Raw genomic sequence first — 16575 nt, 5'->3', positions numbered from 1 at the left:
TTCTTCTGGAACACTACACAATGTTTTTAATAGGCCTCTTTTTCATTTGACAGAACAAACAAATCAACATTGCTATCTGAAACAAACCCCCATTGTCTTAGACCCATGTCCACAGAAGCATCTCCATTGTACTGTGGACCGAGACTTAGGGATAGCAGGCAGCATTATCGAACACAGGTCCCCGAACACAAGTCGGGGAGGTAGTAGTTGTGGACTCCTTGCCTGACCCCATAGGTGAACATGGTTTCTGGCCTCCCTGGAAGGCAGCCATATCCCAGTCAGTGCTCAGGTTGTGTGTTCCATACCCTGGGTGGTAACTTCTCTAACAAAGCTCAGATGTGAACGGTTCACTGTCTTTGATCTCAGGGTGCCCTTTCAGGGTCCACCAGTATGTTGGGGTGAGCATAAAATATGCTTGTGCATTTATTTTTGTGATGCCAATCATAAAAATTTGACAATTTGTTTATAGTTTTCAAATCACCCTTGTATTACTCCCTCTTCTTGCCACTGCATCAAATACCTCCTCCCTCCAACCCTGGCTTAAAGGAAGCTTCTGCTTCTCCCGAAGTAAAGGAATCATTGTGGCCCATGGCTCCATGCACATACCACTGTGAGTCTAGAGACATCAAGACACTTTGTGGCCTTGTAGTTTTTTGTGTGTCAAGGAAGTGTATGATTCGTGGTCCCCAGAGTTGTGGACTGACTAAGCAGCATCAGCCTTCTTCTGCTCACTGGAGACTCCCTGCTGGCTCAGCCATGTAATGAACTGTCGTGGGTGGCAGCAAGAAGTGTCCATTGTGTCTTACACACAGGCTTTTATTTTTAGGAAAATGAGCTGAGAGGGAACAGTCATTGCATGCTCCTGTAGTGCCATTGAAACTTTTGAAGATAAGATAGGTGACACCAAGTGTAGAGAATGACATCTGCCTCAGCCTCTGATTCACTGTGCATAGAGGCTGAAGTCCTAAGGCAATCATGGGTGTGTGGGGGGGGGCAGTGTGAATGTCCAGTCTGCACAGCCTGGGACCTATCTTACACGGAGCACTGCACCAGATTGTCTAGTCACAAAATCAAATACTCTGAGTCACCAGGTCCACTGTTTCCTCCCTTGGAGCTTCCTGTAGATATGTGCACATGTGCATACATTAGTGTGCATGTGTGCGTGCGTGCGTGTGTGCGTGCGTGTGTGCATGTGTGTGTGTGTGTGTGTGTGTGTTATCTATCTGTGCCTGACTTGGCTCCATATGAAGACTCTTCTCTTTGAAGAGACTCTAACTCCTAAAAAGTCACATTAAATCCACAGTTAACATTTTGCACAGGGACACATACGAAAGCATGGTGACCTACGGAAGAGCAACCCATTTTTTGATGCACTTCACAAATGGGCACTGATGATTGTGAAAGTTTTTCCCATACCCCATGGGATGCAAATGCCAGAATACACAACATTGATGAGCAGAAGCCAAGCCGGGTTGTGTAAGAGAGCCTCTTTCCAGGCTGTGGCGGTAGCTCAGCTGGGAGCATGCATGTCCACCATGTGCTAAGCACCGGACTTGATCCCCAGACCCCCGACCCCAGCACTGCTGCATGAAACCGGGTGTGGGAACATGTGCCTTAATCCTAGCACTTGGGAGATGCAGACAGGAGGATCAAAAGTTCAAAGAGAAAATGAAATAGAAACTGCTTGCCTCCACCAGGTTAGAGGGCCAGATACTTACAGCTCTTTGGAGACAGCTGGTTTGGTGGCCCTTACCTTCCTTAAATGTCAGCGTCACTAGAAAGAGTTTTTCACTGTTGACAGTGTGTGTATTCTGTCTTGCTGCTTGCTGTACATGTGTTGTGGGCACATCTATACCCAAGAAGCTGGGTGCTCTTGTGAGGGATTTTTCCTAGTTGGATTATTTGAGGTGGAAGACCTACCCTAAATCTGATCATTTAAGGTCAGAAGACTCACCCTAAATCTGAGCCACATGATTTTGGTTTTTGCCTGCTTCCCTCCCTTTCACTGGGAAATTCATCTGTCCTCTTCTGAACCATTCCTTTGCTGTGTTAGAACCTACTTCTTTGGAATTACAAGGTGGACTGTAAACTGACATTTCCCTAGGACCTCTCTGGGACTCCCATCATCAGATTGGGACTTCCGAGATAGTCAGTCTGTGGACAGAGCAGCTACCAGATCTAGCTACTGCATACATACTATATATCAGTTCATTCTATCAGTTCTGGTCCCTTTAGAGAGTCCTGACTAATACACTTGTTCTGGGATGAAGAGTGAGCTACACATAGGTTCCGGGACCACGGTCGGACTGTCACATGTCGGTGTATCCTCGTTCTCTTGGAATCCTCTGGGATTCACACATGGGGAAACTGAGACAGGTTATAAGCACACAGAAAGAAGTAGTAGAGTTAGTGTTTCAATCCAGGCCAACCACCCGGAGCCAGGTTCTAAGCCATGCTGTACCCTCCCTCCTTACCTGAGCTGTGCCTCCATCTGCCCAAGAGTTTGCTGACTGTACCCTTCATCCCCTCAGAGCACAGGCTTCCCATAAGGCTTTGCTCCTTACCTGGCTGACTTCTGCTCAATACAGGCTTGCTGCCCCGCCCCCCGCCCCCCTTTTTTTTAGCACTGAATGCTGTGTGTCTAGAGAGGATGCCATCCACCAGCCTGCTGTGAGTTTCTTCAAGGATAAAATCTTCCAAGGACTAAAACAATATTCCCGCAGAAACTATGCAGAGAGCACATAATATGGTATGGTCACTTTTTTCTTGTTGGTGTGAGAAAATAGCTGACAGAAGCGACTTAAGGGAGGAAGGCGCTATTCCGGCTCATGGTTCGAAGGTGCGGTCCATCCTGGCAGGGTAGGCATGGCAGCAGATGCCATGTTGGTGAGGCAGCCGGTCACATTGTGTGCATCACCGAGAAGCAGAACAGGATGAGTGCCTGTGTTCAGCTCCTTTTGCTTGAGTCTGGGACCTCAGCTCACTCACTCAGATCCGTGGTGGACCTTCCCACCTTAATTGTTCCGGTCTTCAAAGTGCCTCAGAGATTAGCCCAGAGGTTTGTCTCCATGGCGATTCTAAATTCCATCAAGTTGAGAGTCCAGATTAACAGTCACATATGGTTTCTCCATTATTTCCTGTCTGCCTCTGGGGGGTGTGTGTGTCTTTCTGTCTGTCTGTCTGTCTGTCATTGATTATATCCACTTTGCCAGATTTGCTCATGTCACTGCCCCTGCTGTGCGCTGTAGCCTTCCTTCCCTTGACACGCTAAGCTGTGGTTCCCAGAAGCTTCCGGAGTCTCTATTTAAGTTTTAATGGCACAGCTGGACATGCAGTTTTACCACCCACAGCTTAGAAATCGACCAAATCAGCCTCTCTGGTCTCTTAAATATCTGCGTGCTCCTTTGGCTTTGTCTGTGAACAAACTGCCTCTTGGTGTTCAGGGCTCGTAAAGCGGAATTAAAGACAGCACCCATTTGATGTGGGGCAACAGCTTGTAAATCAAGGCTCTTGGGACTGAGTGAAGATCCCAAGGCCAGCCCCTGCTCGGTTGCCATGTTAAGATAGTGATGGACTAACAATGGCCTGGCATGATGGGTCTGAGCTTGGGTGGGAGAGTGCCAGCTGGCAAGATGGCATTTAAAGAAACACAGTTCAGAAGCAATCAGAGTGTGTCTGTGTGCGAAGTGCTTTATCCAGAGCAGCATGGCTGCTTGCTTCTTGGAAGCCCCCAGGATGACTGGAAGCCAACACCTTTCCACTCCACTGCTGAGCATTACTGCTGCCCTCGCTCTCACATGGCTGTCTTTTCTGGATTGGTTCTGTGAGTGCATATGGCACAGCACACAGCTGCACATTGTGTATCATAGATGTGTTAGCTGCCGACGGGAACATGACCACTTGACTTCTCTCCGTTGGTCCTGGGCTTGGGCTCACCCCAGTGGCACTGTGTTTGTGTACCCATCATGCACACTAGATTTTTTGTCATGGGTGGGACGGGAAGAGGTAAAAGTCTGTCAGATGGGACACAATTCTTCACTCTAGAGAAATGTGTGTCCTGCACGGCTTTTATTTGGCCTGTGAGGCACATTTCTTCCTCATGCAGCATGTGAGAAAAGGGATTGGGGATAATTTCCACCCCCTTATAATTCAGCCTCCTGTTCAAACTGACTGCAGAGAAGGTAGCAGAACTCTTTCTGCATTTGTCAACAATGATTGACACTTAGGATAGAATTTTTAAAACATAAACCACTCCCATTGAAATCCCCCCATACCACTCCCGTTGAAATCCCCCCATACCACTCCCGTTGAAATCTCCCCATACCATTCCCGTTGAAATCCCCCCATACCACTCCCATTGAAATCCCCCCATAGACCTTGCTAGGAGCTGGCCCTCCTCTCTCAGGAGGAAAGTAAGTGAAGTCAACACTCTCCCTTGCTCAGAACCATTGCTGGTGACAGCTATGATTGTCAATAGTTTCCAAGTATCCCTTCATGTCAGTGTAGATTTTGTGTTGGAGGCTGACTGGTCTCTTCTAGGCTGAGTTGGGGCCTAAAGGAGACTCTGTTTATAAACCGTGGTTTATGTCCTGCACATTTGCCTTGAAGAGTTTGAAAATCCATGGGTATAGAGTCATGGAGGGGGTTGGAACTTTCTAGTAGTCCACAGTTGAAGCACACTGGAAAGTAAGGCATGGAGGGAGACGATGATTGCAAAATTCTCACTGGATGGTGGGAAGGGTCCTTGCTACTCACCAGAGGAGATTGACTGTTCAGCGTGAGGATCTTTACCTATGAGATGCTGAGCAGGAAAGTGGCAGAGGAAAAGCATCTGTTGAGAACTTATAATGCCTCCCACAGAAATGAATAGACTATTCTTTCATTGCATGAGATGTTGCCATTCAGTGCAGTGGCTCTAACAAGGGTTGGTTATGACTGGAGCTATTGGAAAGACAAGCTTAATAAGTGTAGTGAAATTTTTGTGTTTGTGTGTGCTTGTCTATGTGTATACAGAAGCTTGTGGAGACAAGGGACATCCTAGGTGTCATTCCTCAGGTACCATTCACCTTGATTTTTGAGATTTTTGAGGATCACTTACTGGCCTGGAACTCAACCCTTAAGTCAGCAAAGTGCAAACAACTGCCTGTCTTTGCCTCTCCGGGGCTGGGATTTCAACTGTGTGCCATTGCATGGGCTCTTCCCTTTTGACTTCTGAGGATATGAATTCAGGTCTTCAAGCCTGCAAGACAAACACTTTACTGACTCAACCAACTTCCTGGCCCCAAATGTATTATATTTTGCTGACCTCCTTCATTTCGTTTGTTTAATGGTTGGGCATTTGAGTACCCTAAGTCATGCCACAAAATATATTGTTGGTGGTGCACTGTGTCTGGAATCATCTGGTCTTGCTTTTGTTGTTTCATACTCTGACATTTCACCTCTACTTACAGTTTGTAAGAGTATGTTGTTGTTTATTTCGTGTGTGTGTGTGTGTGTGTGTGTGTGTGTGTGTGTGTGTGTGTGATGGTTTTCTCCATCATGACCTTGTGACGACTGATCAACCCAGTCCAGGATATGTTTGCAGTCTGCTCCTCAGGATAGCACGCTCCTTTCCTTATCGCTGGGTGACTACAGCCTAGCCATTTTATGTGACCTCCTCCTCCTCCTCCTCTTCCTCTTCCACTTCTTCCCCCCCTCATCCTCCATCTTCCCCTGCAGATTCAGACAGCATTTGCCCATGGTATATTCTCCATGTATGAATATAGCACTTAGGTTTTCAGCAACTGAATATGCACAGTACAAATCAACACATCATCACATTTCATGAAGGAAGATGCCATGCCTACTTTTTCTGTGTAGTAACTTCTCTCCTTTTAAATATCATATATTTTCCCACTCCTAGGTAAAACTCATCAGATGTGTTGGCATCCAGCTGGCATGCTTGCTGATCTTTCTGCCAATGTTAATCTGGCATGTGCTCAGGACAGGAAAAGGCCCTAAGCCTTAGGAATGGATTCTACCTTAGCAATGCTGGGTTTTCTACAATACATCATGTCAGTGCCCAGAAAGCAAATTGGTAGCACCAGCTGTCCCTAAGTACATGGCCACTGCCTTCCTTGCTTAGAGGAACTGTAGTTGGTAGCCTGACTGTGCTGAGGGCTTAGGAAGATAGACAGTGAGGTACCTGCCCAATGGAGACCTGCCTCAGGGCGTCTGTCCTCAGCCATGGCATGGGAAGAGAGGAATCTGCAAGCCCCAGCTGCCAAACTCTGTGCACCTTGAGAGTCTGGTTACAGCATTCCAGGCTGCAGCAGCTCTGGGTTTCTGACTTGACATTACCTTTTCTTCTTTCTTTGAAGCCAGTGTTTCAGTTATCTTGTTACTTTGTATTTATTTAGCTAACTTTTACTGTTTCAGTTATCTTGTTACTTTGTATTTATTTAGCTAACTTTTATGTGCACTGTCTAGCTGTAGCCAGGCTTTGCGTTCCTGGCAGCTGAATAGTTTTAAGCTCACCTAAGAATTACTTTTTCCTCTTGTCATTGGCATCTGCACCATGGCAGCCTAAGCTGGGGACTGGCTTTCAATGAAGGAAGACACTAAGGGACTCTGTGTCACAAACATTCTGGAAGAAAGACTCCCAGGAACTCAGTGTGCTTCCTGTGACCTTGGCTCACCCTCTGCATTCTGGAACATTCACCCTTTCTGAGGATACTGACTCGGTCTGAGATGTGCTCCAGTGGAGACCACAGGCTGTCCTCTAGGGGTCCCTAGTTTCCTAGCTCATTTCCCCAGCAAACTCACAGGACGTTCCTTTGAGACTGGCCATCCATGGTATGCTAGGATTTTCAGACAGATAACTTTGGCCCAGAACTGGCACATCCAGAAAGTATGCGCCAAAGCCAGCAGACTGCACAGTCATTTTCTTTTTATCCCCAGAAGTTGATGGGAGTAGAGGACAACGGCGTGAGCTATTCTCCCTCAGCAGCTTGTGGACCTGTGTGTGGTGTGGACGTATAGCGAAACCAGCTTCCCTTAGTTGTGGGAGCTATCAGGCCACCCCCTTCTACCTATTGGGATTTTCTTCCTCTTGTGTTCTTTTGACTGTTTTTAATTGTTTTGCTCTTTGCATAATTGAAACAAACCACTTTCTGATTTTACCTGGCTGTTTATCACTAATTTATTGCACATAGCACAGATATTTTCTACCAGTGAGGTTGATTCGAATTGCCACTTTATTTAATTCCAAGATGAAAAATCAAACCGCTCTCCAAGGGCTGGCAGTGATGAAGGGCTCTCAGGACTCTTACTTAGGGACGCTCACTTCAAAGGGAGTTTGAAAAGGCTGAGTCCGCTGGAGAATTCCCAAGCTGTGCACACTCCCACTCCATGTGGGACCTCCTGGCTGCTGTCTGTCTCTGTCCCCGTTGGCACTTAGCCGTGGAGGATGCACTGTACTTCATGAGGACAAAAGCCAAGTATCCTCTCCATTCTGTGCATGTAGCATCTCTCAGAGCCAAACAAAATGGAGGGAAAACATTTCCCCATAGTCATCTGAAGACCCCACCAGCTCCCCACCGCAATACAAGGTTAGACCTGTCCTAAATTCTCGCTCATTACACTCCTGGAACCTAGAATAATTTATGCAGGTGAAGGGTCTCTGAAGCTGGCTCAGGCCTAAGAATGACCAGGTGAAGGAGCTCAGTAATCCAGTATTCATCATGGCAGAAAGATCTGAGTTTGAGGTCAGCCTGGCTATCAGTGGATGAGAGCTAGTGTGAACTATATAGTGAGACCTTGTCCAAAGCAAGCAAACAAACCAACAAAAAAACTTGAAAGGAAACCAAAACCACGAACCTTCTGGGTTGCCTGATAATACCTTGGGTGTCCTTTTAGTGGCTGAACAAGTGGAGATTTTACCCCCCTAGAGGACAGAGGGCTATGTCCAGACATATTTTGGCTGCTATGTGTAGGTGAGAGGGGGCTGATGGCATCTACTGAGAGCAGTTCGGGGATGCTCCTGACCTTTGCAAAGGCAGCACCCCATAGAATACAAAAGAGCTTTTTGTAAGTTGCTTTAGTCGTGGTGTTTTATTATAGCAATTGAAAAATAAGTTGATTGATGATTGATGTAGGAGGCAGCCACTCTGGATAGAACCATTTCTATGCTAGTCAGCCTGGACTGTATAAGAAAGGTGGCTGGATGTGAGCCAGAGAGAGCTCTGGCAAGCAGTGTCTTGATTTCTGCTTCAGTTCCTGCCTCTAGTTCCTGATGGACTGATCTCTGAAAGTATACACCGAAATAAATCCTTTCTTCCCCTAAGTTGCTTTTGGCCAGAGTATTTTTATCACATCAACAGAAAGGAAACTAGAACACCCTATCCAAGTCCACACTCCTCCGTTGGAAAATTTATCCTAGGCTGCAACTTCTCTGATAAGAATTGGAACAAAAATGGAAAGAGTGTCATGGGAATGAATGGGTTAAAGTGAACAGAGCAAATCACTGAAGCCTGGCCTACAGTGACCACAGGAACTCTGGTCATGGCCATTTCTGTGGATGTGGGAATAATATCATGTCTTTGATCCTCCATTGCTAAGAAATTGGTCATGGGTATTGGTCATTAAGAACATCAGTGTTTCCATGAAGATGGAAAATGTTTCCTATATGCATTGAAGGTATGAAGAATGAAACTCTTTGCTTTCATAAACCCATTCATTTCTTATGATATCTGAATACATTCGATTTACGGATTTACTTGGATTGTAATTAAGCCAGCCAGTGTTGTTGTCTTTCCTCATGTGGGTAGCTTTGTGTGGGTGGAAGGGACTTGGGAAGCTCAGGGACTTACCCAGTTGCCCTTTGTTGCCAAGCATGGTCTATGAGATCGGGGACCTGTCTCAGTGTTGTAATATGTCAGAGCTGCAGGCTCTGAGGATGACCCTACTCTGGCTTCAGAAGAGGCTTTGAGATGTGGCAGGTTACATCGGTTGCCAGAAGTGTGAGCAGCAGAGCAGACTGGAACCCAGTCTTGCTCCCAGTGACCTCTTTTGCCCTCACAGCTCCTTTGGAAGAGCCACAGAAATAGAGAAAGGCAAAGGTTTGGCCATAGGTGAATCCCTACTGAAGACTGGAATCAGGAGTCAGTATTGTGCTACTGAGATGGTGGTATAGACCATGTCTAATTTTGGTAATGGTATTGTCACTATATAGAATCCTTGTTCCTGTCCTCCCTCCCTCCTCCTCTTCCTTTCTTTCTTTCTACCTTCCTTCCTTCCATCTACCCTTCCCTCCTTCTTCCTTGCTTCCTTCCCTTCCTTCTCCCTACTCTACCTTCCTTTTCTCCCTCTCATCTAACAGATGCATGTTGATTATAGTCATGAGGGCTATGGATCTTCACCTGCTACAGATACTGCCATCTTCCTTTCCAGCAAGACTTCAGAGAAGGGTTTCTGCACACGCACACACGCACACACACATGCTCGCATGCACACGTATATGCACATACAGAGATGCATCTCTGTTGCCACACATGCTCAGTAATAGCTAATACCATTCATTTTCTGTTTTAGTCAATCTGGTGGTCTATAGCATCACAGCATTGAACTCACCTTTCTTTGATATCTAACTTTGAGCACAGTTCTGTGTATTTATTTTTAAAATGTTACTGTTATTATTATTATTTTCTCTTCAGAATTGTGTGCTTTTCTATGCTAACAGCCCTTTACTCACTCACACACGCACAGGTTCTAGGCAAGCACCTTGTGTGTGTGTGCTGCAGACACTTTTCTCAGCTCAGTAACTGCAGCTTTTCCTCTCATAATGTTTCTGTTGGTTGACATTTAAAATTTGTCATGAAGACTTGCAGAAAGATATTGAATGGAGTCACCTCTGGTAGTGTCCAGGTAGTGAGGCTTCACATTTCTCTAATGCAGCATCTCCAAGAGATGCTATTTTTACAGTGAGCTTGTCTTAAATACTAATCGTGAGAGTCCATAGTTATCTGTCTGCTAGTCACAAGATTGAAAATAAAGTTGAATAATATATTGCCTTCATCTTCAGTCCAACCTGACCCTATGTTCTCAAATTTTAAAAATTTAAAGGTGGAATGCATACCCAGATCTATGAAGAAATTGTAACAGTGCTCACTGTAATTCCTTTAGAGAATCAGAGCGTGAATGGGGTGGCGGTATCCTCTGTCCATGTTTCTCACATGGACCCCTTTCACATGGCAGTCACTGTTTTATAGGAAACTGGACACTACTGTAGGAATGTTGCACCTAGATATTTGAAATCTCTCTCAACAACCTCAGAGACTGCAGGGTGCCTTGCCTCCCACACAGTAGGTGCTCCACAGTGGTTGTATGACTGACAATCTAAAATAATTAACGTCAGTAGAAATCCTGCTGGTGTAGTTGAGGATGACCTTGAACTTCTGAACCTCCTGCCTCTATTTCCCAAGTGCTGGGTTTATAGGCATGCACCACCACACCTGCTTCATGCTGTGCTGAGGCTTGAACTCAGGGCTTGGCGCCTGTGAAGCAAGCACTCTGCCAACTCAGTTACATCTGCAGCCCATGGGAAATATCAAGAAGTCAACGGATAAGCACATGAAACCGTCTTTACAGGAAGGAGGTGCACATAAGTTTTTTATATTTGAGTCCATGAAGAAATTATTTTGGATGCCAATATGCAGTGAGCAAACACTCCCTCTTATGCTCCTGACAATCTAGTAATTAGTGAATTTCCTTAACCAAAAGTTGTCCCACATTTACCTGTGACATCAGCTTGCAGATCTGAGTCCATAGTGCTGGCTCAGACCAGCCTCACTGCTGCAGGCCCATAGCTGCAGGGAGCTGCTGGCTGCTTCATGGTTAACCTTTCCAGTAAGACTTCGGAGAAGGGGTTTTACTTAATATTGTACCTGTCAAATTCCCAGAGCTGCAGGTAAATTGAAGATACAAATTATGTTGTAAAGTGAAATATTTTGTGTTATTCTACAGTTTGGTTGATTTAGGAAGAAAATGAACTCTGACAGCTTGATCTTTTCAGTTCAGTGGATTCTAATGGTCCAAAACAAAAGCCCACACCACAGGCTTTTCTTCCCTGGCTGTTTATGAGTGGTGTGCCAGCAAGCTCTTCTCATATTGTAGACCCAGGACAACCGGCTCCATGCTGTGGGTGCACAGGCTCTTGGGAAGAGCTGGATCGTGCTGTTTGTATTTGTCTATATAACTAAGTACTCATCATCCCCATTAGGGGAAGGAAGCCTCTCCATGTCTGGCCTCTTGCCTCAATGTTTTTCCCAGGAAGAAGGTACCGGTGTTCCTAGTCTGGCTAACTTGTTACTGCGGTTGCCTTGACTTAATGCCGACATAGATGTAGTTGCATAGATGCCTATAAGAGCTGCTGGCTGGAGTGTACAGGTAAAGGTCAATCAGAGAGCCCTTTGCTTTTCCATCATGAAGCTCTTAGCCTTTCTGTGCCCATGATTCTCTGTGTTTAGAGGGAAGGCATCTCATGAGGTTGCCACCTTGAACTCTGCACTTCTGATACCTTGGGGAGGGCTGTGGGATTTGGAGAGATGACTAGTATTTTATAAACCTGGGATCCTTTGGTGGGGGCTGAACTGCAAGGGCCTTCCACTTTCTGTTTGCTTTACATTAGGTCCTTTGGCCTTCACATCCTCAATAGGCATCTCCCTTTGACCTAAAGAAGAGTGCCAGGCTACCAGCAGCAGTGGGTGGCAGTTTTAACTCTTCCTAAAACCTCCCAAGCACAGCCCATGCCAACCCCACAGCTGGCTCCTAGCCACTCTCCCCAGTGTCCCTGGGACTAAGGGATCGGGAGTCTGCTTCACTTCTTCAGACTGAATTTTACTGAGTAACTAAAGCTAGTAACTATTGGGAGAAAAGGGCTCTAATCAGTTACTAACCTGCCAGCGGTTTGGAGGATAAGGGGCAAACTGAAAAGTGGGCAGGTGTCTTTGTCTTTGATGTTAAACCTATGACATCAGGTGGATTCAGAGAGCATAGAGTGTTGGTCTTTTATGAGATGCTCTTACAAGTAAATGTGGTTTGCTCTTAAGTCACAGTCTGGTACTCCTTCCTGGTATTGTGATGAGGGTTGAAACCTGCCAGAAATTATTTCAAAAAAGATTGCTCTATTTCTCACTGATGTTCTGCCTACAGGATGGATTTGGAGTGGTTTTACAGACTAAAGAAACCATATCTACATAGATGTCTACAGGAGCTGGTGACTCCTGGGTGCAGGAGCTGGAGGTAGCCATGTGGGGCAGGAGGAAGGATCCTCCGACTATAGGTAGTTCCAGGGTTTGTTTGGAAATCCAGACTTTAGAACATAAAAGTGATATTAAAGTTAGGCTCCCTAGAGACTTGACATCAAAGTAAGGAGCATGAACAGGGGTACAGGCTGGAGAGCTGGCAAGAAGCATCTGGAATAATCTAGATCACAGATGGTTTCCTCCTAGACTGAGGTGCTCATTCTGAAGAGGAGAAAATGGGACATTTGGAGTCTTTTCCAAGCAGGATCCAGTGGACCTGTTATGACCTGACTACAAGGAGTAAAAAGGGTCTAAGAGTCAGAGAAAAGGCATTCTATTGTCAAGTGTAGCCAAGGGTGATTGACAGGTCTTTCAGTGTTGTGGGGATGCAGATTAACAGGGTAGGGGTGCTCACAAGCACTCTTGCCCATCTTGCTCAGTGTTTCTCCACATTCCCCTGACTATCACCTCCCTACAGAGAGGAATTGCACTAAGTTGACAATTATGAAGAAAATGAAATACTGAGAACTATGATGATGTATAGAGTGTATGGTGGAGGGCCACAACAGGATCGTATCTGTAATCTTTTTGCTGCTCCCCCCAAGAACTGCTGTTCACCCATTGCCCTTAGGTAAGGAATACGTGGTCTGCAGACTGTGAGGAGAAAGTCAGTAGAAGGGCTCAGCTAGCAAGTTGACATTCAGCACTCCTTTCAGGAGAAACTAGAAGTTAGAAGTTACAATTTATGTGCCGTTAACAATGACATGATGCCATCAAGACGCCCTGGGCAGAGAAGGTAGCTAGAGAAGGGAAGTCGAGGTAGATGGGACAGATAAAAAAGTTAACACAGGGGACTAGGAATGGGAGCCAGTAACAGGAGGAAAACCAGAAGAGAGAAGATAGTGTTGAGCTCCTAAGAGATGGTGTGCAAATTAACAGAGATGTGACCTAAGGAAGTGGCCACAGTAGAGGTCACTGCTGATGTCAGCCATGTCTGTCCCCGAGGAGTTAGCAAGTGTATGCACTGATCTTGGGCAGTGCTAGCTGGGTTTCATGGTGTTTTAGTTCATAGAAAAGGTGTGTTTGGGGACCTGTGATACTGAGGTGGTTTTTCTATATTTCTTGTATCTTTGGTGGTGTGGTGGGGGGTGTGGGTTTAGAGTACTCTGATGGGGGAAGAAAAAGGTGATGCAGAAGGTGGAGTTGATGAAAGTCAGGATGGTAACAGCAACAGAGGGTTGGCCTTGAGGGAAGGACAGTTGATTTACTGAGACCCTTGTAGAGACAGAGTCAACATGTATACAGATATAGTGAAACTTTATATGGCTTCTGTTTCTCAAGACTGAAGCTTAGTCATTAGCAGTAAGGGGTCAAGGACGTAATGGTCCATCTATATGTATGTGTACCCATGTTAACTCTGCCTAGGTCATTTACCATGTGTCCCTCACCATGGATGGCCCCATGTGTCGCCTTGAGACTCATGCTATATTGCGTAATGTCCAGGAGAGACTCATGAGTACAGGAGTCTAAAAAGATATATCACTTTAAATAACTGCTGCTAAGTCACCCTCCTGTGAACATTTCTAGATGGATTTTGTCTTTTAAGCTTCAACAAACCCTATTAGCCATCAAAACCCACTGCTCTCTCAAAATAGCCCTCTCTGGCTCCTCCTCTGCAGGTGTATATGGCAGCCTGGCCTTGGGGCTGGGATGGGATGCAGGAACCAGAGTTCCCCAAAGAGGTGACTTGTGTCTAAAGCACCTCTGGCTTTCCTTAGTATGCCCCCTTTGAGGAGTAGGGCTGTTTTAAACATCCTGTTGCTAGTTTTCTGCTCTCAAAGCCAGTTCCACAATGCTCAGATATCTTCCCAGACCAGCTGCCTTTCTGCTCCTCCATCACCCCAGTTTGAAATTCCTGGGAGGCCCTGCCTTCAAGTCTTTCCTTGACTCCCATTCCTCTTATTCTCACAAAGGACTAAGAAATGACTCCAGATGCTTGGTGGCTCATGGGTGTCCCAGGACCCAGCTATGGTGTGCTTCAGGCAGGTGACTCACAACTCTCCGTCCCTTTTCCATTTGTTTAGAGGTATATAATACACATGTCTTCTCAGACCTTCTTCATCTGGGCTAAGCAATCTTGGAGGCAGCAAAATGAAACTTTGATTAGTCCAATCACTCTTTGGTGGAGGCCATTGCGTTTCCAGTTTCTCTACTACAGAGTGCTGGAAGGGAATGTATAAATCACATGAGGGTAAGTTTTATAGACCGTTCCCTATGGCTGACTTCGCCTTGCTAGTTCCCCAGAGACATATGATGTGATCCCTAGAGCTAGCGAGCAGCTGATTAGCACACACTGTGCTGGGGAATCCAGTGGACTAGATGCATTGTACTGATCATGCTTATACACTATTAATGCCAGCTCCAGCAGCCATGACTAAGAGGCTCCTATCTCAGCTGCCTCTGTGTGGGGAGCCCAGCTCGCAAGCACACACTTAGTTTCCCTTCCAGAAAAGGATCACAGTCTAGAGATAGGTTTGGGGCACCGGCCTTTGATGCACTTTCTGCACTTATATATTGTAGCATCATGTCACCCAGTACAATCATATATATTCCCAGTTGCTAATCAGAGAGTTGCTAAGATGGTTGAGCTTTAAAAATTCTAATACATAGAGGATGGGGACATAGCTGAGTGGTGGAGTGTTCCCCTAGCATGCATGAGACTCTATGTTCAACCCCCAGCATTGCAAATAATAAATAAAATAATATATACAACTCAGGCTTTATTATGACCCTCGGCGTATATAAATGTGCACCCACTTCCCAAAGGCCATTGATAAGTCAGGCGGCTTCCTTGTTGGTTTGTTGATCTTAGTGCGGATGTACTGGTGTAGAGCTCACAGTGCCTTCCTGGGATTGGGTACCCCCAATAAGCCAACTCTTATGCCTTAGAAGCCAAGTAAGAAAAGAAGGCAACTGGCAAAGGACTTTGAACCCCATGCAGATTTTTACCAGTTCCCTAGTTGTGTCTTACATAAGACTGCTGTAAATAACAAACTTATAATAACAGACTTAATTGCATGAATCTGGTAGGGGACTGTGCATAGAGAGTGCCTGTGTGCTCTGTGCCACCTGTGGAGTTTCATGTTCTTGTCACCCAGCGCTAGTTATTGGAACCCTACGGTTTCAATTTTGTGTAGGATAAAGGGAAGTGTCTTGTTAAAATAAAATTTATATTTATGTTGGATAACTTAATTATCAATTTGACACAACCTAGAGTCTCCTGGGAGAAAGAGTCTCCCTGAGGTGTTGTCTACATTGGACTGGGCTGTGTGTGCTTCTGTGGGAAATTATCTTAAGTTCATTGATGTAGGGACCAGCCCACTGTGGGCAGCACCATTCCCTAGGCAGGTGGTTCTGCACTGTGTAAGAGTGGAGAAATAGGAGAAATAGTCTTCACAAATAAATGAGCATGCATGTATTCATTTCTCTCTGCGCTCTTGACTATGTATATGAGGTGACTAGCTGTTTGATGTTCCTGCCTTGATTTACCCCCAAAGACAGACTGCAACCTGGCTTTGTAAGCCAAACAACCCTTTTCTCCCGTTAGCTGCTTTTTACCAGGGTGTTTTGTCCACGCAACAGAAATGAAACTAGGGCGGCACCTCCTTGCTCAGTGCTGAATGTGAGCAGTTTTGCAGGTAGGTGTCCCTAAATTTGTTCCCTTCCTTTTTAGAAGGAGGAGACCTCAGTGCCGTGGGGTTTGCCTTGCCCAAGTAGACCATCATATGTTCAAATGAATAAGCCTCTGCAGTTCTCCCTCTGCTCATGTGACTCATGAGCCCCTGAAAGGTGACAGCTGAGCTTCTAGAGCCTCAGGAAGATGAGAGCAAAGTTTTAATTTTTCCTTTAAGATACAAGAAAATGGAGTTAGAGAAATGGCTCAGCAGGTAAGGGCTGTTGCCCAAGACCTGCATGCGTTTGCGTGCCTCACAGCCACGTGTCCCTCAGCACTGGGGGGTGGACCTGGTGCCTCCAGCCTCTGGCAGTATCTCCCTCACGTGCACAAACCCCCAGACAGACACATAAGCATATCCATAATCACAGAAATAAATCTTAACGTGGTTTTTAAAGATGTGGGAAAATATTGTCAAGGAAGCAGGAGTTGAGTTCAATGGACCAGAAGTTCAGCTCTCTGTTTCCACCTGACATCTCCCGCCTGGTCTGAGGGAATTAAGGAAAGGTGAGGGAGCGCTGGGTAACTAAATTCAGAAACTCATAGAAGAGGCCAGCATAA

The 16575-nt window shown here is 45.8% G+C and overlaps 1 protein-coding gene across 1 annotated transcript in view; it reads left to right on the top strand.

Annotated features, from left to right (window-relative positions):
• Dock1 (dedicator of cytokinesis 1) overlaps nucleotides 1-16575 on the top strand; it is a 516647-nt gene that overhangs the window by 332035 nt on the left and 168037 nt on the right.

The sequence above is a fragment of the Peromyscus californicus genome, unplaced genomic scaffold (assembly GCF_007827085.1).
Source record: "Peromyscus californicus insignis strain IS unplaced genomic scaffold, ASM782708v3 Scaffold_4__1_contigs__length_199733344, whole genome shotgun sequence".
Classification (NCBI taxonomy): domain Eukaryota; kingdom Metazoa; phylum Chordata; class Mammalia; order Rodentia; family Cricetidae; genus Peromyscus; species Peromyscus californicus.
Note: the sequence above shows the minus strand (reverse complement) of the source record. Positions and strands in the feature narration are given on the sequence as shown.